The sequence below is a fragment of the Panthera pardus genome, unplaced genomic scaffold, assembly GCF_024362965.1.
Source record: "Panthera pardus isolate Hobbes unplaced genomic scaffold, ASM2436296v1 HiC_scaffold_12, whole genome shotgun sequence".
Taxonomy (NCBI): Eukaryota; Metazoa; Chordata; class Mammalia; order Carnivora; family Felidae; genus Panthera; species Panthera pardus.
The window spans coordinates 4,803,033-4,829,645 of NW_026526677.1; the positions used below are offsets into that span (position 1 = coordinate 4,803,033).

Here is a 26,613-nt window from a genome sequence, read left to right on the forward strand (position 1 = left end):
GGCCATAAACCTATTCATCTCAGATCAACCACTTTAATTACAGGTCCTCTGCAATTATCAAAATAACCTTCCTTCTTAGAGGCAAAATCTGGGCCTTGGTACCTTTTTTTCAAAGCAGCTAAGCAGTGACGCTGTATCTGGGAGAAAAGGTGTCACCCTGTCTGTGACATAGGAACCATACGGTGATGTGGTGAAATCATTTTTAAGAGGTATGACGAACACATCAGACCTTCTGCAGAATTTTCTAGGGCGCAGCTGGCAGAATATCTTCAACAGGGGCTCAACTGTGGTTCGGTGTGAACCGCCTACAACCACTTGCTTTCATCAAATAAACAACTTTTCCTCCCAAGCCTTGTTCGGACTCTTAGGCACCCAAACGGACCTGGATTCCAAGGTCCGCTCGGCTACGGGCCGGCCCCGAAGCCTTGGGGAAGCAGACCCCCCTCTCCAAACCTCCGTGTCCTCACCGAGCAAACCGGCTGTGAGGAGTCAATGACAAAGGCCTGCTTCCGGAGCTGGACCGCACGGGCACCTCGGCAAACAGAAGCTGCTGTCGACAAACGTGCCGGCCTGTGACGTCTGCGAGGTTTAAGCCAGCGCTTCCCTGATTCCCACGGGCACCGGAGACACCTAGGGGTCCTGTTAAAGGGCAGTCTCAGATTCGGACTCAGGAAATCTGGGGTCAGGCCAGAGATTCTGCATCTCAACAAGTCCCCAGATGCTGCAGATGCTGCTGCTACCGCCGCCCTGGGTTTAAACTACGGCTGATCATTTGCAACAAATTCTACTAAGTGTATTCAAAATAATTACATAACTAAGAGAAACAGGAAAAAGGCCGACTTTGCAAACACGCGGCTGTGTTATTTCAGAAACTCCCTGTGGACAGGCTGATATTAGTGGGTTTTCTCTGGACATGACAGATGCAGAGTGTAACACATTATATCACTTTCCAACAGGAACCCAGAAAGAATGACACGATGAACGTGGTGAAAGATAAACCAGTGGCCCTCAGAAGGGAGAAACTGCTAATCATCCTGCCTCCCGATGGCAGCAGTAAGCCGAGGGAGTGACAAAGAGCTCTGATGAGTCTAAAATTCAGAAAGCTCCTATTTCTATGAACTGTACTTAAGTTTAGCAAGGATCTAGCCAAGCCGGACAGGCTCTCCTCCACGAACCCTACCGCCACACCTGTGGAGTACCTGCACCCGGGGCTGGCTGGGCCCAGGGCAAAACGTCCAGAGACTCAAAAAAGGATTCCAAGATTATTATTAAGAATTGCCGAGCTTACGAAGAGCAGCTGAGCGTCACAGCAAACACTTCTGCACGGGGGGACCCGAGACCACATGGGCTGCACAGGCGTGAAGGCTGCCGACACCGTTTCGTCACTGGCCCCACTGGAATCGCCAAGATTCCATGCTCTGAAGTATTTGCTAACATCCTCCAGGCCTGCAACGGACATGCACCAGATCCTTGCAGTTCAAGTAACTGCAGTCACCTAAATTCACGGAGTATAAACCAAAGGGAGAAGCAGCGGCCGCTTACGTCCAAGACAACACCCAGGAAACAATCTATAAACAAAATGTGTGATGTTTAATATTTTTCTTTTTCTTTCTACGTGCTACGAAGGGCATGTCTGTACTACAGATTTATTTTCAGAGTCTCAAACGAAGGCATACAGGCACATGCTGTCGGGAGTTCAAACTCCGGTGCACCTCAGGCCTCCCACCGCACTCCTCCCGGGAGGCCCTCGGCCCGGGGCTGCGGGGCCAGTGCCAGCGGGGCCCCGGCCGACGGAAGGAGCGCACAGAGCACGCGCGCCACAATGTGAGACACGTGTACGTTTACATTTTCTAGCAGCCACACCAAAACAGTAAAGCAAACTGGCTACGTTAACTTTAAAAATATATTTTATTTAACCTCATACATCCAAACAGTATTATCTCAACATGTAATTCTATTGTAACGAAGCCTTCAAAATCTGAGTGTGTCTCATACTTACGGCACATCCCAATTTGAACCGGCCACATTTTATGCTCAAGAGTCCTATGTGGCCAGTGGTTGCTGTATTGGGACAGGATAGTTCTAATTATACATTACTACGGTTATGATTCAAAGTTTCTCTCTTGGTACTAAAATAACCACCCTACTCTTGTTCCCCGCCCCCCCCCACCCCCAACTGCCCAATATCCTTCTACAGCCAAAGTCAACAGTTAACCACCTTTTCCACACAGGGCCAATGTGGGATTGGTGAGGAGAGGTTTATACGGGCCAGGTTTTCCCCTTCTGAGACGTACACATACACGAGAAATCATGTTTATTCTTGTACATATAAAGCAACTTGGACATTCTTCAACACAAAAAAAGTTGGTCACAAGAAAATCAGAACTGTTATTTAGCCTCTAATATCTAGAAATATTTGTAGCACTAATAGGAAAAGTTTTCATTCCTCACCCTGAAATAATGAAGGGTTAGATCTTGAGTCGAGAGGGCCAGAGTGGCTCACTGCTGGTTTAGACATGCCTCGCCAAACTGTAAAAGAGGCACATGTCTCTGGGAACTTCATTTCTAAGCTGACTCAAAAATATTGTAAAGAAGAAAAAAAAATACCCCGATCACTCAAATATGTTGGGAAACGATGATGTTTGATCAATGTACCAAAAAACCCACCAGACTCCCCTTCATCTTGGGAGTAAACTGAGCCTTCATGGCCCCCAATTAAATTAATAACAACGTGCTGTTCAACATCACTCATCATCAGGGAAAGACAAATCAAAACCACAATGAGATACCGCCTCACACCTGTCAGAATCGCTCACATGAGCAACTCAGGCAACGACAGATGTTGGCGAGGATGCGGAGAGAGAGGATCTCTTCTTTTGCACTGCTGGTGGGAATGCAAACTGGTGCAGCCACTCTGGAGAACGGTATGGAGGTTCCTCAAAAAATTAAAAATAGAACTACCCTACGACCCAGCAATTGCACGACAAGGGATACAGGTGTGCTGTTTGGAAGGGACACATGCACCCCAATGTTTATAGCAACACTATCGACAACAGTCAATGTATGGAAAGAGCCCCAATGTCAACTGATGGATGAATGGATAAGGAAGATGCGCACGCACACACACACACACACACACACACACACACACACACACACACTGGAATATTACCCAGCAATCAAAAAGAATGAAATCTTGCCATTCGCAACCACGTGGATGAAACTGGAGGGTATTATGCTAAGTGAAATTAGTCAAAGACAAGCATCGTGACTTCACTCATACGAGGACTTTAAGTTACAAAACAGGTGAACATAAGGGAAGGGAAACAAAAGTAATATAAAAACAGGGAGGGGGACAAAGCATAAGAGACTCATAAATATGGAGAACAAACAGAGGGTTACTAGAGGAGGTGGAGGGGGAGGGCTAAATGGGTCAGGGGCACTAAGGAATCTACTCCCGAAATCACTGTTGCACTATATGCTGACTAACTAGGATGTAAATTTAAAAAAAGGAATTAAATGAAAATTAAAAAAAACAAAACCAAAAACACAACTTGCTTATTCCGTGAGCAACAGACCCGGTTACCCCACGCCCCTGGCCGAGTTTCCGAGCAGCCTGGGAACGGGACGTGCTGGACGGTCGAGCTGCTGCAAGGCTGCCGGTGCTGGCTCACCTGCTCCCGCCAGCACCCAGACACCGGGAGTATCAGGGCTCCCCCGGGGCCCGGATTCAGGTATTCGGGGAACTCAGGGGGGCAGCGTCCGCCAAGACCCAGACGGGGAAGCGCCGGGCTCGGTAAGGTGGGGAGCTGCGCCACAAGGAGGGACAGGGAGCCAGGTGCCCACAGATAGGAGCACGCGGTGTCACTCTGAAGGGGGGAAACTCCTCCTCCTCACAGCAAAGCCGAACGCCGAGGCAAACGTTCTAACTTCCCACGAGGAAGCGGAAACACGGCACCCAAAGAAAGAGCACCAGCGGGCCTCTGAAGGCAGCTCTCCGTCGGTAGCAAGGGGGAAGATCACGAAGGCCTGGCAGGTCCACCCAGGAGCTGCTTCTCCGTTCTTGGCAGAGGCGTCCCCTGCCGACAGCTGCCCTCCCCGCCCCCACTCAAAGGCTGGGCTAACTAAATCGCAGGTCACACACTGCCTATCAGAGATACGTGTTTCTTTAGAGGGAAGCTTCGTCGTATTTGGTCTCGCAACTGCTTCTTTCAAAGAACACGTCAAAAGCGATCGCGTTTTTAGCACCCAGATATTCCAGAATCGTTTTCATTTTTACTTCGTAATTTCTTTGATAGCTCAGCTTGTCTTTGAGAGCCATAAATAAAGGAATCGATTCCATTTAGTGTGTTTTATATTACTCAACAAGTACTTTGACTACAGGAGTAACGTGTCAAACGGTCCTAACCCCTTGAAAAATACAAGAAAACTGAGGAAAGAGAAAACACAGAGAATAAAAGGCATCAATGCCAAACTTGTTCTGTAGAATGGGAGCTCAACAGAGGGGAGCTTGTGCAGAAAAGACTCCCTTAATACGTGAGGCCTAAGCTGGGCCTCAAAAGACCTGCAAAGTTCAGTAGGTGAGGGTGCAGCGAAAAGCATTCCAGGCCAGTAGAAGTTAAGTCTGCAAGCACAGAGAACAGGACAGAGGTCTCCAGGAGCTTCGGGAAATTCATAGCAGGGAGAAGCACCTGACAACCAGAAAAGACTTTCAGAAGGCGTGAGGACAAGCTTAGGCAACACGAGACCGGGTCTCAAAGGGCCCCTGCAGGACTGCCCGCACAGCCGCATGGGCTTGCTGCGGGAGCAGAGAGAACCAGTGAGGGTTTTTTATTTTTTTATTTTTTTAACATTTATTCATCATTGAGAGATAGAGACAGAGCATGAGCAGGGAGGGGCAGAGAGAGGGGGAGACGTAGAATCCGAAGCAGGCTCCAGGCTCTGAGCTGTCAGCACAGAGCCCGACGCGGGGCTCAAGCTCACAAACCGTGAAATTATGACCTGAGCTGAAGTTGGACGCCCAACCGCATGAGCCACCCAGGCGCCCCGAGAACCAGTGAGTTTTAACCGAGATAAACACACAGCAGAGACGCCCACAGTAGATAGTTAAATAATGTATCTTAATAACATCTAGAAAGAACCAATTCTGAGGGGAAGCAGAGGCAAGTAACACAGGAGATGACTGGAGCTCTGGCAGGTGCACTCAACAGAGGGCGCACTCCCAGAGGCCAAGAGAGGGAGAGGTCCAGCCTGTCCTGGGTGCGGCCAAGTGTCTGAGTGGAACCGAAACACAGGACAGGGAAGGGAGTGCTAAAGACAAGGCCACGAAGGTGGACACGGCAGGAACTGCACACGACGCCGACACAGAAGCGGGGGAGGCAGGTGAGACACGGCCAATGAGCAGCACGGGGACATCAATGCTTTACGTACCAAACGGCCCACAAAGCCACGGAGGCGCTGACAGACAGGAGCCTGAAGAGTGAGCGACCTGTGCAGGAGCCTGTGTCAGCACCCCGGAAGGTGGGGAGCCCTGCGACAGCCCCTCCTCTGCAAACCACGGTATCCCCGATGAGGTTTCCCACCGAATGATCGTTCTCCCTCCGACATCAACCTCCAACATCTGCCTCTTCAAAGCCCGATCTGCAGGTCTCCTCTGATCCTGGCCATACCGCGTGGTATCAGGTGACACAAACTGATGGCTTGCGTCCTAATTCTGAGCTGCCTGGGAAACGCACGACCCTCAGAAAGCAAACGCGACCGCCACACTGAAGCCAACTCCAAACCCAGCACTCGGAAGCGAAGGGCAGGGCGAGAGGTGCGATCTTGTCGCCCGCTTCGCTTTTATATTAAAAAAGCCAAGTGCCAACCAAGGAAGATCCAGTCCAACTTTTGTCACCTGATCCCCATTGAAGCAGGCAACATGTTCCCGCACATATGAAAACTCAAATGTACGTGAATCTTTACACGCAATTTCCACAATCGCAAACACTTCAATCCACGTAGATGCAAAAATTTTACTGAGAACAAGTTTTGTGTTTTTTTTAAAATTGCAACTGAAGAGTTAGGAAGAAAGAAGGCAAATAATGAGGGTGACACAATGGTAATCAAGTTTCTGCCAGAAGCCCTGGCAAGAAAGACCCAACTGCATCTAGGTGGTGGTGGTGGTGGTGGGTGTGTGTGTGTGTGTGTGTGTGTGTGTGTGTGAGAGAGTGAGAGTGAGAGTGAGAGTGAGAGAGAGAGAGAGAGAGAGAGAGAACAAGAAACAGAGACAAGAAGGGGTGAGGGGAGAGAGTGTGTGTGCAAACAAGCAAAGGTAAGAGAGGTGATATAACTCAAAGTCACATCCGAAAATTCTCATGGGTGAGGTGCCCGGGTGGTTCAGTCAGTTAAGCCTCCGACTTCAGCTCAGGTCATGATCTCACGGTTTGTGGGTTCGAGCCCCACGTCAGGCTCTGCCCTGACAGCTCGGAGCCCGGAGCCTGCTTCGGATTCTGTGTCTCCCTCTCTCTCTGCCCCTCCCCCAGCCCTAGCTAGCGCTCTGGCTCTGTCGCTTTCAAAAATAAACATTAAAAAAAAATTGTTTTTAATTTTAAAACAAGAAAGAAAAAAGAAAATTCTTATGGGCTCCCGAGGTTGATTTTCAATCTCAAGCCCCAGGATTCTCTGAATCTCTGAAACCACACAGGAGCATCAGCGACCTGAGCCGAACATGAGACAGAAGCCACGCGTAACCGGAGAGCACGCGGGGCGCTGCCGTCTCCCCGGCGCCGTGTGCGGACGCGGGAGCCGCCTTCTATTCGGCACGACGGCCACCCTCAGACTTCTGGTGAAGCCCAACACCGTTAAAAAGAGAACGAGTATGTCAAAATGAAGCACAACTGGGGGAAACTCGGAGACGCTGACACCAGGGTGCACGGGAGACTCAGGGCCGGCTCCTCGTGCCGGACGCTGATTACGCAAGGACAGGAGAATAAGCACGTGCTGCCCGGTGGCTCCCGGAAGCTCCTAGTCCCCAGAGGCAAAGAGCCTGAAGCGCTGCTGATTTACAACGAATCCCACCGTGCACAGACTGCTCACAATGTCTCCTCCAAGAAGCACCAGGCCACTGTAGAAAGAGCAGCCCGGCTGGCCATCAGTTCCCAATCCCCAAGCCAGGCTACAGTCAAGGAAATGAATAGACAGCCTATGTGCACGTCATATTTTGTTAACAAAACCATAAAACTATGCAAAAAGAGACAGAGAGAGTGCTTTTACCTGGCACAGCACAGAATAGTTTCTGAGTCTGTGGCTACAGGGAGCAGCCCAGCAAGAGAGCAGTGGTCTGAGAACTGCACAGCCAGAAAGAGCTCCCACACGGGCAGCCGGGGTACAGAATACCTAATGTGCCCAAGTTTTACTAAGTGAAGCCAAGGGACAGGTAAGTTTTGAGTCCTCTAACTTGAAGCAAGTGACAGTGGCCGCTGTATTATTCACGTATCTGTTAGACACAAGATACCCAAAGAGAACAGCCTCTCCAAATTAGCTACAAATTCTACAGCAAAACGAGAACGCTATTAAGATGCTTTTGAAAAAAGGAGAAAGGGGCGCCTGGCGGCTCAGTGGGTGGAGTGTCCAACTCTTGATTTCGGCTCAGGTCACGATCTCACGGTTCCTGAGATCGAGCCCCCAAGCTGGGCTCTGTGCTGACAGTGCAGAGCCTGCTTGGGATTCTCTGTCTCCCTCTCTCTTTGCCCCTCCCCTGCTCTCTTTCAAAATAATCACAAATTTAAAAACATTTTTTAAAGGAAAGAAAAAAAGGCCAAAAACAAATAGACTGCCGATCAAGAACAAGCTAGCTACCCTAGTCAATCTGTAGTTATGACCAATTCCGTGGCAGAAACCAGAACTGGCAAATTGGTCACGGAAAAAGGTGAAGTTTCGTTTTTCAGCTTTGGCGATTAAGCTTCCATCGTCCTCGCCCCGCAAACTTTCAGCAGGCCACGCTCCCTCCTGAAGCATCCAGGGCAGGCTCCACAGTCCCTGGGACCCCGGCACCAGGCCGCCATCCTCCGGAGGGCCCGGCCTCCGTGTGGTCTCGCGGCCAGCAAGCTAAAGGGCGAGGAAAGAACAGCGAGCTCGGGGGCTGCTGCGCGTCTGCTCAGGAATGAAAGTTCAGAGTCATTCAGAGAAGGTTCTCAGGATCGTTACAGCTCCTTCGGAAAAACAATCTTGAACCTCTCCCAGCTATTCCACGATAACGTTAACCGTCCTGACAGTGCAACCTTCTATCAAAGGTGGAAACACGATTACTAATGGCTACCCACTAAGTGCCCACCACAGGCCAGACTCGGGTCTGATGCTTTCAGATACACCCTCCCTCGAAACCTCGGAACAACCTTTCATGGTTTTGTTCTTGTTTTGCATATGGAGAAACCAAGATCGAGAGGTCAGAGGACCTACCAAAGACCAGAGCGGGTAAATGAACTGGCCAGAACTGGGATCCACACCCGCGTCTGTCGCGCTCTGTCTGTGCTCCTCTCACGACAGCACCAGTGTGGGAACAGCAGCTGCGCGGCCAGGCCCAGCGGCGGGTCAGTCTCCCAGCACGAGCCGGCCCCAGGCCAGCCCGTGTGCGCTCACGCCTGCAGACGGCAGTGCAGCGAGCCGACCTGTGAGCTCCCGGCTCCTAGGACTCGCCAGTCAATGGCAACAGCCTACCTGTGCGTGTGAGGTCAAGACAAGCTGGTGGACAGCTCAGTCAGAACAGCACGGCTGGCGACACCGGGAGCCCAGCTCTTGTGGCCACTGACTGTTATCAGTCAGTTCCCCAAGATGCCACAGGCTCATCAAAATGCACAGAAACACGAGAATCAGTACGCAGAATATTTCTAAACATGATGAAACAAAGAGAAATTTACTCAATATGAGCTACGTTTTAGATAAAAATTGAAAAACATGACTGGGGCGGGGAAACACCAGGCCTAAGAAAACAGGAAAAGTAGCGAGAGAAACAGGTCCAAAGACTGTAGTTGATTATAAGCTCAACATAAAGTCGAATTATGACGCGACTAATAAGCAAACCAACCTCAGCACAAAGTCATACGTGAATCTCGTCTAGGACTGTGGAAGACACTAATCCTCCTGCAGCCTGCCCCGGGCCGATCACCTCCTTGCCAGGCAATACCATACCTTGTTCCGGGGAGGAAAGAAACTGCTAACCCACATGGCACCCAAAGAGATGACCAGTCAGAAGGGCTCACCACTTGGGGGATAAAGTAACTAGCTCTGGGGCACCCGGGGGGCGTCCGACTTTGGCTCAGGTCACCATCTCGCCATCCGTGAGTTCGAGCCCCACGTCGGGATCTGTGCTGACAGCTCAGCGTCTAGAGCCCGCTTCGGATTCTGTGTCTCTCTCTCTCTCTGCCCCTCCTTTGCTCACATGCACATGCTCTCTCTCTCTCAAAAATAAACATTAAAAAACAATTTAAAAAAATAACAAGCTTTGCCTATCTTCAAACTCTTTTATGCTATCATTTATAGTTCCCCAACATAAAATGAGAGCCAGTGAGTGAAAACTACAGACCACGTGCAGGCAGTTGAAGCAGGAACTTGTTCAAGATCAGGCTAAAGGTTAGGTTCACTAACACAAGCAATGCCCGATGGCTGGAGGAAGTGTGGCCCGAGCCTGGATGATCCTCTAGGAGAGCGTGAGGAGAAGAAGGCTACACAATCGGATCGCCGTGTTGTTTGATGAACCTCTTCTCAAGCCCAATTGATATAAAAGGCATGGCTTTATCTGGGCTGAAATGGAGGCTCGACAGGAAAACAGAAAGGATTACGCAACCTTCCAGATGTTTACCGGGTTGAACCCCACACAATTCTCCACTCCTCTGGCAAGTCTAGCAAGATGGCAATAAAGGACAAAGAAAAAGAAACAATGCCAGCAAATTTAGGAAAAGACAGAAACTGGAGAAATAATTCAGAAAGTCCAACATCCAAGTAACAACGTAAGTTTTAGAAGAACATGTTATAATCCACAACCACCTGCCTCAACCAAAAAAAACCTTTTCTCAGAGTGTAAAGAACAGGAGTCCCCCCCCCCAGGCCGTGCACATCCTGTCACACTGGGTGCTGAAACAGACTTCTACGGCACAGTGCGAAGTTCCAGAGCATCAGAGATAAAGACAGTATCTCAACTTTTCTCGTGAGGACAAAACAATCCTGGAAATCAGAATGACATCAGCTTCCTCAACAGCAACTGCAGAAAAGAGCATTCTAAGACATGGAAGGTCGGAAAGATTTATTCATGCTTTCTCAAAAAGCTACTGGAGGGGCGCCTGGGTGGCGCAGTCGGTTAAGCGTCCGACTTCAGCCAGGTCACGATCTCGCGGTCCGTGAGTTCGAGCCCCGCGTCAGGCTCTGGGCTGATGGCTCGGAGCCTGGAGCCTGTTTCCGATTCTGTGTCTCCCTCTCTCTCTGCCCCTCCCCCATTCATGCTCTGTCTCTCTCTGTCCCAAAAATAAATAAAAAACGTTGAAAAAAAAAATTTTAAAAAAAAGCTACTGGAAAATGGGCTCCACCAACACGTGGCAATACGCCAGGAGGGGTGCCTGGCTGGCTCGGTAGGTGGAGTGTGCAACTCTCGATCTTGGGGTTGTGGGATTGAGCCCCGTGTGGGGTATACAGATTACTTAAAAATAAAAAAAAATTTTTTTGATGGTTTCTGTGCCAAGCACTAAACACTTTTTTTAAAATGTTTGTTTATTTTTGAAGGAGAGAGAGACAGAGTGTGAGCGGAGGAGGGGCGGAGACAGAGAGGGAGACGCAGAATCTGAAGCAGGCTCCGGGCTCTGAGCTGTCGGCACAGAGCCCGACGCGGGGCTCGAACTCACAAGCTGTGAGATCATGACCTGAGCCAAAGTTGGACACCCAAATGACTGAGCCACCCAGGCGCCCCAAAAATAAAATCTTTAAGGGGCACCTGGGTGGCTCAGTCAGTTAAGTGTCCGACTTTGGCTTACATCATCATCTCGAGGTTAGTGAGTTCAACCCCCATGTCGGGCTCTGTGCTGATGGCTTGGAGCCCGGAGCCTGCTTCGGATTCTGTGTCTCCCTCTCTCTCTGCCCCCCCGACTTGTGCGCAAGTACACGGATGCTCTCTCTCTCTCAAAAATAAACAAACATTAAAAAATATATTTTTTTAAGTTAAAAAAATAAAAAGAAGCATTGAGGTGCTTGGGTGGCTCAGTCAGCTGAGCATCCGACGATTCTTGACTTCGACTCCAGTCATGATCCTGGGTCATGGGACTGAGGTACAGGTCGGGCCCCGTGCTGAGCATGGAGCCTGCTTGGGATTCTCATTCATTCTCTCTCTCTCCCTCCCCCCCCGCCCCCGCCGCCCCTCTCCACTGCTCATGCTCTCTCTAAAAAATAAAAATAAATAAAAATAAAAATACAATATTTTCAAAAAGCATGGCAGTAAGCCATGAGAGGAAGACGGGGAACACACGGAACCACGGATCCCACACACCGAGAGACAAGGACGAACCTCAGAAGAAAAGCAACGGGGGACACCTGCCCGGAGGAGCCAGCCCGGAGTGAGGCACGAGGCGGAGGGCTCTGAAAAGGATGCGTCCGAACAGGAGGTGTGTGTGCAGGATCTATGTGACCACGCAGAGACGAACTGTACTGAGGAAGTCAGGGCCCTAGGGAATAATGGACTCAAACACACCTATCTTTATACCGATTTTAAGCAAAGTTGTGCTGTGACTATGCTGGAAGACGAGGGAGGGAAAGAAGCTATGCACGTGCAAGGTGAATCTTCACCCTCACTGTTAGAAGTCAGCCAGTTTTGGGCGCCTGGGTGGCTCAGTCGGTTAAGTCTCTGACTTCCACTCAGGTCGTGATCTCACTGTTCGTGGGTTCGAGTCCCACACTGGGCTTCTGTGCTGACAGCTCGGAGCCTGGAGCCTGCTTCCCATTCTGCGTCTCCCCTCTCTCTCTCCGCCCCTTCCCCGCTCATGCTGTGTCTCTCGTCTCTCAAAAAATGAATAAACGACAAGGTGCCTGGGTGGCTCAGCCGGTTGAGCATCTGAATTCGGCTCGGGTCACGATCTCCCGGTTCGTGAGTTTGAGCCCCGCGTCGGGCTCTGTGCTGCCAGCTCAGAGCCTGGGGCGTGTTCCAGATTCTGTGTCTCCCTCTCTCTGCCCCTCCTCTGCTCGCGCTCTGTCTCTCTCAGAAAATAAACATTAAAAAAAATGAATAAATGCCAAAAAAACAAAAAAGTCAGCCAGATTAGAGAAACAGCTCCCTACAGGCACACAACTTAAAACCTGAAAGGAGGTAACTGTGCGAGAACAGCTAAGTGATGAAGGTACCAGCTACAGCCCCTGGTTAAGCAACTGAGGGACGAGGAAGGGAGAAGCCAGGAGAGACGGAGGAGACGACTGTCACTTCTCGTTGTGAACCATGCACCTACGTGAACCACGCACAGCGTACAGGATGGAACGCTACGAGAGGAAGGCAGACTGACGGCACTGGTGCCACGCCTGGCACTCAGCGAGAGCTCCGTGACGTCACCTCAGTCTGAGGTCGGACGCTGCGGAAGAGGAGCTCGCCTGCCGGGGGGGGGAGGGGGGGGGGGGTGGGGGGGGGGGGGGGGGGGGGGGGTGGGGGGGGGGGGGGGGGGGGGGGGGGGGGGGGGGGGGGGGGGGGGGCGGCAAGTAGGAGGCGGCCGCACACACTCACGAGTCTGAATACGAAACCCGAGCAAACGAAGAAAACAGGACCAGCCCGACCGACCCAAGCAGCCAACGGCAAGAACCACAGCGGCACCTTCTCCCAGGTGCCCCATCAGGTCTCTCTTCCACCCCAGCCTTTCTGCCATCAGCGTGTGAACCCACTCCAGGGCCCCGGGACGCCAAGGCTGCCACATCTGGCCTGCCACCTGTTTTTATACAGCCTCTGAGCAAAGAATGATTTTCCTGTTTTTTACTGGGGGAGGCGAACCAGAAGCATGACATTCTAGGACTTGTGAAAATCATACGGTCTCTGGCTGCTGTCACGCTGTGAAGGCAGTGCTGAGTGGGACAGATGTCTGCGCCGCTCCTCTGCTTTCCAGATCACAATGACACAGTCACCAGTCAACGGTGCTTTGAGTGCCACGTGTGGAACCGTGACACTGTATTTTCTTATCACCCGTGCGTCCCCACAACGTCCAAACAAGAGAAGAGGAAGTGGACTTCGCCTGCCGAGCTCCTAAGGCACAGCAGGACGAGGACCCCTTCGTCACGAGATCTGCTGGCAAAGCCCTGTGTTCGTTGTGCCACCGCACCACACCTGTGCTAGGAGAACACAATCGACGTCCACATTTCCAGAAGAGGCGGTCACCACAGTATTGCTCATGCACAGGAAGGCAGCATCAGAAAAACCTAAAATTTTTAAATGCTAACCATTTCGGATGGATAGCTCTTATTATTATTATTATTATTATTATTATTATTATTTGCTTACTTAATTTTGAGAGACAGAGAGAGAAAGAGAGAGAGGGAGGTAGGGAGGGAGGGAAGATGAGCGGGGGTAGGGGAAGACAGGGGGACAGAGGATCCGAAAAGAGCTTTGTGCTAATAGCAGAGAGCCCAACGCAGGGCTCGAACTCACAAGCCAGTAGATCATGACCTGAGCCAAAGTCAGACGCTTAACTGAGTCACTCAAGTGGCCCAGAAAAATAAAAAAAAAAATTTTTTTAATGTTTATTCTTGAGAGAGAGACAGAGAGAGAGAGAGAGAGAGGGAGAGAGGAGAGGAGAGATGTGAGTGGTGGAGGAGCAAAGAGAGAGGGAGACACAGAATCCAAAGCAGGTTCCAGGCTCCGAGCTGTCAGCACAGAGCCCAACATGGGGCTCGAACTCACAAACTGTGAGATCATGACATAAGTCAAAGTCAGCCGCTTAACCGGCTAAGCCACCCAGGTGCTCCAAAACTTAAACATTAAAAAAAATTTTTTTTTTAATTTATTTTTGAGAGACAGAGAGAGATAGAGCATGAGTGGGGGAGGAGCAGAGAGAGAAAGAGACGCAGAATCCGAAGCAGGCTCCAGGCTCTGAGCTGTCAGCACAGACCCCGACACGGGCTCAAGCTCACGGACCACGAGATCTTGACCTGAGCCAAAGTCGGCCGCTTAACCGACTGAGCCACCCAGCCGCCCCAGAACTTCAACCTTTGACATGGAAAATCTCGTAACAGAATTCCTTCACAAAAATAAAAACGGAAAAGGAAACTCCAAGCAAAGCTGGTCTCCAAGTGGCCTGTCAGCCGAGCGCGAGGAGGCCAGTGATGGTTTTCCTTGGATTCTGGCGGAGTTCACGGGCACCACCGATACAGCTCAGCTGGTGTTTCCTGGAGGAGTCTGAGATGGTGACGAAAAGCCTCTCGGGACGGCCCGCGTGGAACCACCACAGGAGAGTGTTTTCGGAGAAGCTGAGTGAAGATGAAGTCCCTACAACACAGCGGATCCGTGTCCCAGCCGATGGCAGTAAAATTACGTGTAGAGCAAAACACAGCTTCGTGGGGCAAACTTACACACCTGGGAAAATGTAATGTTTAAAGCTTACGGTTATTTCTTTTTACTTTCATCAGCAGGTACTTCGAGAGGTTTTTAAAATGCCTCAGGTGTTACTGAGCCAGTAATGTCAACGGGAACCTCATGTACTTGTGGAGACTTAACCGCCCTTAGACCCTGACCTGTCCTGTCACACAGCAAGCAGCTCATCATGGGTTAATGGGGTTTTTCTTTTTGCAACTTCTTGAGCTCAGGGCCAAGACTGAAATTTCCTGAATGAGAAAAACAAGCCTCAACCACTACTAATGAACACCGAATGGCTCCGGAAACTGGCCTGTGGCTGCAATCTTGATGTTTCTTAATCAATTCAACCTACAACTATAAGGCTAACCAGCCCGGATCTGCAGAGTCTCCACTGTGGTTAAAAAAAGGTCATTTTAGCACTGGCTTTCAGGAGTGAAAAGAAGGGAGATCGCTGTTCTCACACAAGTTTACAGCGGGTACGTTTTCTGCGCTCAAACTGCAGTTAAACAGCATTTTTCAGACCTTAACGCAAACGTGAAGGAAGCTTTCCTGCTGCAAAATCCATACAGCTGTACACTTGAGGAAGTTTTTCCTGTGAACGGGAAGCGCTTAATCTACGACGAAACAGAATCTAACAGAATTCCACAGGTGCTCTCCGAGTGAGGACGAGTGAGGACGCTACGTACCTGCGGACCAGTATCGGAGCGTGGCAGGAGCTATCTGTGTAAAAGGACATTTCCGAAGATGAAATATGTAAATCTCGTTACAGATCAGCATTAACAGATTAGATGAAGACGTGCGGTAGAGTCTGAGAGGGGAACCGTGGCTCTGAACACCATTTCGGTGAAAATGTTATCCCCTCCGCAAAGAGAATCCCGTCCTTTCCCATCAGCAGATCGGTATTACAGAAAACGGAACTCCAATATTTTTCTATTTTTAATTCCATCAGTAAGATCTGTGAAAATCTGCTCTTATTATACAAACACTTTATAATATCCTCTTCTTTGCCTCTTGGTCTACAAAACCTACGATATTTCCTCTCTGGGCCTCGCAACCCCTGGTCTAAAGAACCCTATACTTACAGCGCTGTTCCTCTTTGGAAATCCTTCTCAGCCACCTGGCACTGATTCTAGGCCTCCTGGAGACTAATGAGTAACTTCTTAAGAGAAGAGTTCACCCGGCATCAGACAGCATCTGATGAGCAGAGGGAGTGAAAAAAGAAACGGGAGGAATACAGCTAACGGTAAGAAGCATTCTACAAGCTGCCACGGCTAAGAGTCTTTGTCAGCAAAGAAAAACAAAATTAAAAAAGAGAGCGAGAAAGAGAGGCAGACAGTCTTTAAAATGTTACCGTGAGAAATGGCTCTATAATTTTAGCTCTTACCACTAAATAAGGAATGATACCTACCATCTAAAAAGTACTAGATACAAAGTAGAAGTCAAAACTCCTTGCTCCTGGCATGTTTAAATCTGCTCGAAGAGAAAAAATAATCCTAAAATAATTTAATGAGATGTTCTAAGAGTTCACAAAGGAGTGGCCACAGAGGAACTGGAACAACACAGAAAAGTTTGACAAAAAAGGTAGAGAGTGGAGCCCTAGAAAAAGGGGGATCAAATACACAGACTAATAGTAAAACCACATGATGGGGGACGGACAGAATGGGTAAAGGAGGTTAAAAGGTACAGATTTCAAGTTATAAAATAAGTAAGTCACGAGATGTAAGGTACAGCATGGCGGCTACAGTTAATAATCCTGTATTATAGATTTGAAAGTTGCTGCATGAGATCTTAAAAGTTCCCATTACAAGAAAAACATGTAACTGTGTGGTGACAGAAGTCAACTAAGCTAACTGTGGTGATCATTTCACTATGTACACAAATACCAAGTCATCACGTTGTACGCCTAAAACTCACGTTATATGTTAATTATATCTCAATTTTTAACAGGCTAATATGTGTAGTATTATAGAAACACTCCCAGAAATCATTCTTGAAACTCTGGTATCACAATAGAAAAGTAGATGATTGTTACAATTTACAAACAGACAAGGGTCCAATAAACATAAAAAAGATGCCCAGCCTCTAAAATAACCAGCTGGATTCAAGCTGGAGGGCTCCGTGGGTCCTAAAACTAGTGCCCTCTTCCTGTCACCCCCAGCTCTGAACCAGCTGCTGAAAAAGGCAAAACGATGGGGCGCCTGGGTGGCTCAGTCGGTTGAGCGGCCGACTTCAGCTCAGGTCACGATCTCACGGTCCGTGAGTTCGAGCCCCGTGTCGGGCTCTGGGCTGATGGCTCAGAGCCTGGAGCCTGCTTCCGATTCTGTGTCTCCCTCTCTCTCTGCCCCTCCCCCGTTCATGCTCTGTCTCTCTCTGTCTCAAAAATAAATAAACGTTAAAAAAAATAATAAAAAATAAAAAAATAAAAAATGAAAAATGAAAAAGGCAAAACAACAGCTCCCGTGCATCACAAATGATCTTTTTTATTGTGAATCGGCCTGATGGTCGGACCACAGCTTGTTAAACTACATGGCCCTGACCTTCTCAAATCTGAACTCTCGACATGGGCTGAATTCCCGCGGTCAGAAGCCGAAAAGACTTTACCCACAAGGTCAGAATGTAGCCCCAGGCAGAGAAAGAGAAGGGCTGGGCCCCAGAACACACTCCCTCCCCTTAAGAAAAAAAAGCCTGAGGAGAAAAGGTGCCCAGAGGTGAATGAATACTTAGGAGAGAATCCTCTCCGTGAGGATTTTTACAGAATAATATGGGGGGAAAGCTGGAGAAATAAGAACCCTTAAATATCAGGCCCAGGAGGTGCAGCTTCACTGTGTAAGCACAGAGGGAGGCCGGAGGTTGGAGGAGGGTCATTCAGGGGGGGCTGAAGGAAAGACAGCCCTGGGGATCAGGGGCAGAGACCCTGCTGCAACAGAGTAACTACACTGTCTCCTGAGATGACGGAGCCTGAAACGCAGCCAATGAAATGGTTACGCCCACCTTCTCCTCAAGACACAATGGCGCAAGGGGTGTCTGGGTGGCTCGGTCGGTTGAGCGTCCGACTTGGGCTCAGGTCACGATCTCACGCTCTGTGAGTCGGAGCCCCGAGTCGGGCTCTGTGCTGACAGCGCGGAGCCTGGAGCCTGCTGCGGATTCTGTGTTTCCCTCTCTCTCTACTCTTCCCCCGCTCATGCCCTGTCTCTCTCTGTCTCTCAAAAATAAATAAACGTTAAACAAAAGTTCTTTAAAAAAAAATACAATGGAGCAAATGAAAATGGATTAAAAATATGTCATGTCCCCCAAAAGACCCTACTGGGCCATTTTCTGAAGCGCCAACTGAGCAAAAAGTCAAATATGCCAAGTCAACCTCTGGTCTTTAATAAAAACTTTCAGTGAAGAGTTCCAAAATGACAGTAATTAGGACTCACAAGGAGTCAGACGGCTGAGTAAAAACCAGAGATGTCCTGTGGCTGGTGTAAAATAAAAACAAAATAATCTCAAATTCTCTCTCTCTCTCTATCTCAAATTCTCTCTCTCTCTCTCTCTCTCACACACACACACACACACACACACACACACACACACACACACACACACTCTCTCTCTCTCTCTCCCCCCCTCTCTCTCTCCCTCTCTCGCAGGTAATGTGGGAGCAGCAGCTGGGCATCTACGAGCCGTCTTTCTCTGAGCGCTACTCCAGCTTGCTAGGCCTGGCTGCTCCTTGGGGCCCAGATTAACCCCCCCTAGGAAACTAGGAATCCCGTGGGCACTGCACATTCCACAACAGACCAGAGCAAACTACAAAGGCTGCTATTTAACTTCCTAAAAACACCCCAGTGCCACAGAACCACACCGTACCTGGCCTAGCCCTGGTTGTTCTAGGCTCCAGGGTCTCCCACCAGAACACTGCTCTCCTTGATGCGACTCACAGAAGAAAACGCCTGATGATCTCAATGGTCTTACCTTTCAAACCAAGTTTAAAAATTAAAAGAAAGGTTTTCTTCTCTGTGGCTCCTTGCCCATTACAGGTTATCCTGGTAACAGTTGTCTTCAAATTTACTGCATCAGCAGATTAGCAGGAGTAAAGTGGGACGTGGAAGCAAAACGGAAGCTCTTCTGTAAAGAAAAAAAGAGCATATGATCACAGCGTGTTCTGTCTGGGTCTGACGACAGCTGTCAGTAAAGATACTGTCTCAGGGTCCTGATTCACATAGAACTACACCTCAGAAAATTGAAAAGTTCTAGTTAACTGCAATTTTTCTGTGGGAAAACAGGGGAAAAAGGCACTGTCGTCCCCCTGCCTCGGCTTTTAACCTACACTAAACAATAACCCAGAAATAGAGACACCGTAATATCACCATCTGTGAACAAATAACAAAGAACGTATGTATTATCGTCATCTTATGAAAACATCAATAATATTCTTATCCAACACAGAGCTAAGTAATGGCACCATACTTTAAAATACTGAAAGCAAATTCGGGGGTGGCTGGGTGACTCAGTTGGTTAAGTGTGTGACTTGGTTGCAGCTTAGGTCACGATCTCAGTTTCGTGACTTCTAGCCCTGCGATGAGCCCTGTGAAGAGCCTGCTTGGGATTCTCTCATCTCCCCTCTCTCTCTCTCTCTTTCTCCCTCCCTCCCTCCCTCTCTCTACTCCTTCCCTGCTCACGCTCTCTCTGAAAATAAATAAATAAACTTAAAAATATAGTAATAAAATTAAATAATAAAAATAATAATAAAATAAGAATTTTAAAGATTTTCAAAGTATCTCCCTCTAAATGCCCTCAAGTAGCCCCATGTAATACGTTAAAACATAATGTTTACTAGGAAATGTAAGCAGAATATTGAAGTCACTGAAGTACTAGCTAGACAGCCAAATTCTAATGTCAATGAATCAAATACTACACGTGAAAGGACTATAAACTGTCTTCCAAGGCACTTCATTTATAACTTAACGCTGCAGGAAAAAAAGACTCAAACTATGGACAATATGCCAATGAGAGATCTTGTAAGAATGCAGTCTACAAGGCATTTCACAAAAAATGCTGTTCACGTGATAACCTTTCTTCCATAAAACACACTACACTCAGGTCAATGTTTTCCATCAAGTAATAAATAGAAACAATGCTAACTGCTCGATAAAATGAATCCAACAAAACAGTAACAAACCCAGGTTAAAATGAAAAGAACATAAAAATCTGATGTACTTATGTGCTCCACAGAATTTGTGTGCGCGCGCGCGCGCGCGCACACACACACACACACACACACACACACACACACACACACTCTCTCTCTCTCTCTCTCTTTAGCGTTTAATTTGAGTGGCTGCAGGACCCTCAAAACTAATCCGCAGTCATCTTTTCCAGGAGCCAAGACCACCCACCTCTCCCGCTTGTGGGCGGATCACAGGCTCCCAGCAGAGCTGGACAACCTGCCGGCCTCACCCTGCCCCACACGCCCATCCAGGAAGCCAAAAGAAAAATCCCGCTGTCAAAGGTACTCCCGAGCAGTGTGAACCTGAGTGCTTAGTAAACAGGAGCAAGTATGCCGAGACTTAATCCACTTTTCTGGAATAATTGCTCCTACTCCTTTCACTTAGGCTAATTAGGAAAGGGAGTGGGTCTATGCTACTGATGGCAAGAAATACAGTTGGTTATTCTAAGGAGGGAGAATATGAGAAACAGGACCAGACGATGGAAGACAGAACGGGCCAGTGTCCGAGCGGAGCAGCGGAACTCTGAGTAAAGAGCATATACTGAATACACGTCGAAATGCCTCTAGATCGACAGTAAAAAGACTACCTGGGTTGTTTTGCCTTGTTTTTCAAAGGCAGAATCTACAAGGACCAGGAGAAGGCAACAGAGTTGGAGGGGTGCTGGAAGGGAGCAGAAGGAGTGCTGCCTGAAGAAATTATTCCCTGAATACTCAGATCCCTAAACATCCTCACCCTCTGTCCCACCCCTGCCAGCCCCAGGAGGCAGGCCTCTGAACTGGGAGACCCTGGTTCAGCTGGGTCACACAGCTGGGGGCAGCTGGGGACAGCTTGCCACCCTGACAACAGAAAGGCTGTGGGAAGTGCAGAACAAATGCAGAGACACAGGCACGCCCCACCGCCCACCCCAGCCCCAGCCAGATTCTCTTACTGGGCGCCAATAGTCTTCAGAGCTAACGGAACTTGAGAAAAAAAAAAAAACAAAACCTGAAAGCACCAAGACAGTGGGCACTTCCCAACCAAGGAGCGCCACTAGTCGCTGTGCTGGAAAGTTCGTAGCCAATGCACCCCTCTTGTGATGGGAGCCTCCAATCTACTACTATTAAAACCAAATGTTTTTTAAAAACCCTTTTTATCGCAAATTTGCAGGACAGTTGCAAGAGCAGTACGAGAAACTCTCAGCGAGCCTCCACTAGTCTCACAAGTGACCACGGGGTCACTTTTGCTTGAACGCTCCACTCCCTTTCCGCGAACATCCCAAATGTTTGAGACCTTTCCGCAAAGGTTTCGTGGACCTTTCCGCAAACACGCCACTGTGTGTTTCCTAAGAACGAGGACAGTGAGTAACACAAGCACAGCACACGTCACAGTCAAGAACACAGTACCTGTTGACTATGGAGTAAACAGTTCACTTTCTAATCCTGCCAATGGTTTTATGATGTCGTTCGTGGCCAACTTCCCTCCCCTCCACTCAGGATCCCATGTCACATTTCCTTCCACTCCTGTCTGAAACAGCTCGCCAGCATTTCTTAGTCTTTCATTTTTTGATCTTTTTGAAGACTACAGGGTATGCATTTCTGGCGGGAATGAATGAAGTTTTGTCTTTCCCAGAGTATCACATAAGGCACATGTCAACCTGTCCCTTTACTGGTGACCACTCTGATCACCCGGTTAAGACGATATGTGCCATATTTCTCCACTGTAAAATAACCGTTTTCTCCCAAGTAACCAATTGGTAAGTAATCTGCGGGAAGATATTTTGAGATTATGTCCTTAAAACATTCACGCAGTAGTTTTACTACCCACTGGCAATCTTTGTCTGAATCAACTGTTACTCTGATGGTTATAAAGCGGTGTTTTCTTGAAAGTCTACTATTCCTTCATCAGATGACATTCTAACTTCAGGAAGGTAGGCCTCCTTCTCCCCACTCATCTTTATTCTGTTAACAGTGTGGACTCATAGGTTCTTATTTTACTTATTAATGCCATTATCCACTCTGATACTCAAGTTGTCCCAGATTCAGCCAGTGAGAATCCCTTCAAGCAGACTCCCGTGTGCTTTCCATGCTTTTTGAGCACTTCCTTATTTCCTGGCATAACAACATGTTCGAGATTCATCCTGAACGTTCTCTGCCCCAGCTCTAAAATCATCCATCTTCCAAAGAGCCCTGGTTCTTTTAGTGGAGAATGTAATGCAGAAATGAAGATCTGAGAGCCAAGGACAAAGCTGGGAAAGACGGTGATTCCATATTGTTCAACTGTGTGTGCTATGTGTATCCCTGACTTTTAAATATGAAGGAAAACCAAAGATCGCCAGACATCTCAGGAAATCCTCTAGCATGAAAAGTCAAGGGCAAAACAGCAGAAAAATACAAGCTGGAGTAAAGACTATACAAGGAAGAGAGAATATAAAAAAAAAATTGTATCCTCAGATGGATAATACATCCATTGGGAAAAAAAAAAAAAAAAACCCCACAGGATACTATTTAAAAGGGCACAGAGAATAATTAACAGACTAATACAGAAGGAAAATGATTTCTGACCCGGGAGTCTATACTCAGCCAAACTATCAACCAAGAGTACACAGAAACACAAGTCAAAAGATCTACCTCCTACACGATTTATTCACAGAAAGCTACCGTGCAGAGACTGTGCTCCACTGACACAAGAGGGACAGCCATAAAGAAGACAACACAGAATACAAGAACAAGAGAGTCAATGCAGGAGAGAGGCAGAGAGAATCCCTGGGATCCTGGCAGACAACTGTGCTCCCTGCAGGGAGGGCAAGCAGGGCAGGCTGGAGCGGGGAAAGATTTCCTCGAAAAGATAAAGCTGATGGAATACTTGCTGAACACGTAACTGACTAAAAGTCTGAGGCTCAAACAGTGCATTAATAGCTTCTTAGAAAAGTGATGGTGGGGCATCTGGGTGGCTCAGTCGGTTGAGCGTACAACTCTTGATTTTGGCTCAGGTCATGATTGCAGGGTCATGGGAGGCGGGAGCCTACTTAAGATATTCTCTCTCTCTCTCTCTCTCTCTCTCTCTCTCTCTCTCTCTCTCTCTCTCTCCTTCTACCCCTTCTCCGCAGTTTGTGCACTCACACTCTCTCTCAAAAAATAAAAAATAAAAAAGTGATGAGTGCCTGGCTGGTTCAGTTGGTACAGCATGTGACTCTTGATCCTGGGGTTGTGAGTTGGAAGTCCCACGCTGGGTGGAGAGATTACATATAAACAAACAAACAGGGGTGCCTGGGTGGCTCAGTCAGTTAAGCATCTGACTTCGGCTCAGGTATTGATCTCACAGCTGGTGGGTTTGAGCCCCGCATCATCAGGCTCTGTGCTGACAGCTTGGAGCCTGGAGCCTGCTTTGGATTCTTTATCTCCCTCTTTCTCTGCCTCTTCCCCACTCACTCTGTCTCTCCGTCTCTTAAAAATAAACATTAAAAAAAACCACAAACATAAAATTTTAGAGGGGGAAGTGATACTGTTTCTGGGAAAACCAAAAAATTTTTAGGAAAGGAAAAATATTTGTAATTTACCACTTAACATTGAAGAGCACACAGGGTCATAATGATAAAACTAATTACTGATTTAACCAAAATTGTAATAAAATTATCAAGGAAAGATGGAGAAGACAGACTGTGGGGAGGGGAGAGGAGAAAGCTAATCCTTATTCCGTATCTTTTCACGGCAGGAAATCAATAGATATGCTTAAAACCAAAAACAAATTAGCATACAAGTAAGCAAATATGAACTCTTCAAATATGTTCTTCAGACATATGGAGGTAAATACATTTTTTAATTGGCCAGAAGAATTCAAAGAACTACAAGCTACCTTCAGGAAAGGGAAAAGAGGGTGGGGAGGCTAAAGAAAGCTGTTTTTCTTATCCAACCTCCCAGAACTAGCTCACTCTTAACTGTGGATGTGTAAAACACTGACAAAAAAATTTTTTTAATAAATTTTTAAGAAGAATGCTTAACTGGGAAAAGCTTTTAAATGTTGAGACCAGAGAGCTTTAACAACAGCAACTCACTAGCTATGAAACTAAGTCCTCTAACCTGAGTACCCATTTCTTCATCTATGAAATAACGAGTTGGACTAATAAACTCTAAATGTTCTTCCTGCTTCAGTAATTTATGAATCTGCTATAAAAACAAAGTAATCTAGGCTTTAAATATGGTGCCAGTGGCAGGGCATCTGACTTCGGCTCAGGTCATGATCTCACGGTTCATGGGTTTGAGGCCCCCCCCCCCCCCCCGTCGGGCTCTGTGCTGACGGCTCGGAGCCTGGAGCCTGCTTCCGATTCTGGGTCTGCCTCTGTCTCTGTCTCTGTCTCTCTCTCTCTCTCTCTGTGTCCCTCCCCTGCTCATGCACTGTCTCTCTCTCTCTCTCTCAAAAACAAATAAACATTAAAAAAAAAGATTAAAGATACACACGCGAAGGTGGAATCCACGAGGATGATGACAGGTACTTCCTTCTCAAAAAGGGGCAACTCTCCCCAGGGGTTTAACTGATAGGGACCCCCGAGGTTTACGTCGTAACTACAGGGCGAAGACGAGAAGGGCCTGGCCAAAGCGCTCTTGAGAGTACGGAAGCGCGGGAACACCAGCACAGTGTTGCGGGGCTGAAGGAGGAAAAGCAGGGATTTGCCAGTGGCCACTACAACGTGCACTCTGACGGCCGACGTCCTGGTCTAGTGAGGCCACTGCACAATACCACACTGGGTGGCTGGTAACAACAGAACTTTAGTTCTTACAGTTCTAGAGGCTGGGAAAGCCCAAGATCTCAGCGTCTGGGGAGGACCTGCTTCACGGTTCACGGTGGTCTTGTTTGCGGTGTACTCGCTCAGCAGGAGGGGGGCAGCAAACCTCCGGGGTGGGCTTTTAAACCCCCTTCATAAAGGCTGCACCCGCATGGTCTAACCACCTCCCAACAGCATCACACCGAGGATGTGTGAGGATGAGATTTCAACACACGGACCTTGGGGGGGACACCGACATTCAGTCTATAGAAATTGGTATCGTTAGATTCTTCTCTCAGAGGAAATGGATCCAGAGGGCCCCCTTCAAAACAGGAAACCAAGATTTAAGAAAGAGATAATACACTTTTATATTTATTTTTGCCAACCATTCTTTGAAGGAGCCACATTTTCTTCAACAGCCAATGGCTCTATCGCTGAGCATCTCCTCTTTTCTTTTTTTTTAAATTTTTTTTTTAACGTTTTTTTAAAATTTATTTTTGAGACAGAGAGAGACAGAGCATGAACGGGGCAGGGGCAGAGAGAGGGAGACACAGAATCGGAAGCAGGCTCCGGGCTCCGAGCCATCAGCCCAGAGCCCGACGCGGGGCTCGAACTCACGGACCGCGAGATCGCGACCTGAGCCGAAGTCGGACGCTTTAACCGACTGAGCCACCCAGGCGCCCCGAGCATCTCCTCTTTTCAGTACTACTGACTCTGACCAAGGCCAAGAAGGAGAATTCAAGAACAATATACCTATAAAATTACCAGTCAGAAATGAGGACTGGTATAGCCTAAGACAGTGAAAAAAACCAGACTCTCAACTCAACAGTGTCTAAATATGTACCTGCTTAGTCACAGAATTTGAGAACAGCAACAATGAACATCTACCCTTACAAATCCTTTGTGCTAGCATTATGCAAGCATCTTCCACTCTCTTAGGTATTAATTCCTATTTTACAGTTGAGGATAATAAGAAAGGATTTACTCCAAATAACCCTTATGTGAAGTAGGTTTTGTTTTTTTAAGCTCACCTTAGGAAAAAAGCCAATGAAAATCTCTCTATGCTGTCACGTGAATTTTTAATATAGATTCCAAGATATTCCCCACTGATGCAAACTCACAAGAGGAAGTCACAGCTAATGCAGAACATACGAGAAAGCATTTTCTCCTTATATCCTACGTCACGCACAAACAAAACACCTTCTCAAGTACAGAGAGGCGACCCAGCCCAAAGCCTGATCACATAAAAGCAAGTCACTTGATGACTTCTTAGCAACATCGGGAAGCTCCAAGGTAGGCCAGCTTGATCAGAGTAAAATTTTAACATGGGTCTTCCCCTCACTTCTGTAAGTATTCATTCTCGCACACGTTTTTCAAAACACCCAAGTCCAAAGAGAGGGAGTATAATGAGATGGGAAGATCATCTTTGAGGCCTTGTCCATCATCTTATCCTCAATGCCTAGCACAGTGTGAATAATAATTTTAAAAATCCACAAAAACTTGAATGCAAAAATCATCAAAAATGAACGAACAACTCATAATTGGGAGAAACCACCTAAATAAATAATTTGGATGACTTCAGAGGCATCTTTCTTTCTTTCTTTTTCTTAATATATAATTATTTAACCCATGACTCCAGTCTTGTGGTGGTCTTAGTGCAACAATTAAGTGTGGGTTTTTTGTTTTGTTTGTTGGTTGGTTTTTTTGAGAGGGGTGGGGCAGAGAGAGACCAGGACAGAGAGAATTCCAAGCAGGCTCCGCGCTGTCAGCACAGAGTCAGCGCAGAGCCTGATGCAGGGCTCAAACTCACAAACCATGAAATCCTGACCTGAGCCTAAATCAAGGGTTGGACGCTTAACCGACTGAGCCATGCAGGCACCCCCAAAGGTATCTTTCAACAAAATTTAAAGATATATTTGCATGTAAATATTTACATTTAGTATTTCAATATTTATACTTAAATATACACGTATACATGTAACTCAGCTAATTTCAGAAACGCCAATCATTTTAATACAGGCCGTGGCAAGAATACCCAGGCTTCTAAATCATTAATCATGGGGAACCTGGGTGGCTCATTCGGTTAAGCGTCCGACCCTTGA

The 26,613-nt window shown here is 47.8% G+C and overlaps 1 protein-coding gene across 23 annotated transcripts in view; it reads right to left on the reverse strand.

Annotated features, from left to right (window-relative positions):
• Positions 1–26,613, reverse strand: part of PPP6R3 (protein phosphatase 6 regulatory subunit 3) — a 138,156-nt gene that overhangs the window by 74,691 nt on the left and 36,852 nt on the right. For 22 of the 23 annotated variants that reach the window (XM_019415230.2, XM_019415228.2, XM_053899362.1 and 19 more), the window contains exon 2: positions 18,518–18,670. The gene's annotated coding sequence lies outside the window, so the exon portion shown is untranslated. Of the gene's footprint in view, positions 1–15,645; positions 15,758–18,517; positions 18,671–26,613 lie in introns of all 23 variants that reach the window. The other variant, XM_019415216.2, reaches the window with a different exon arrangement.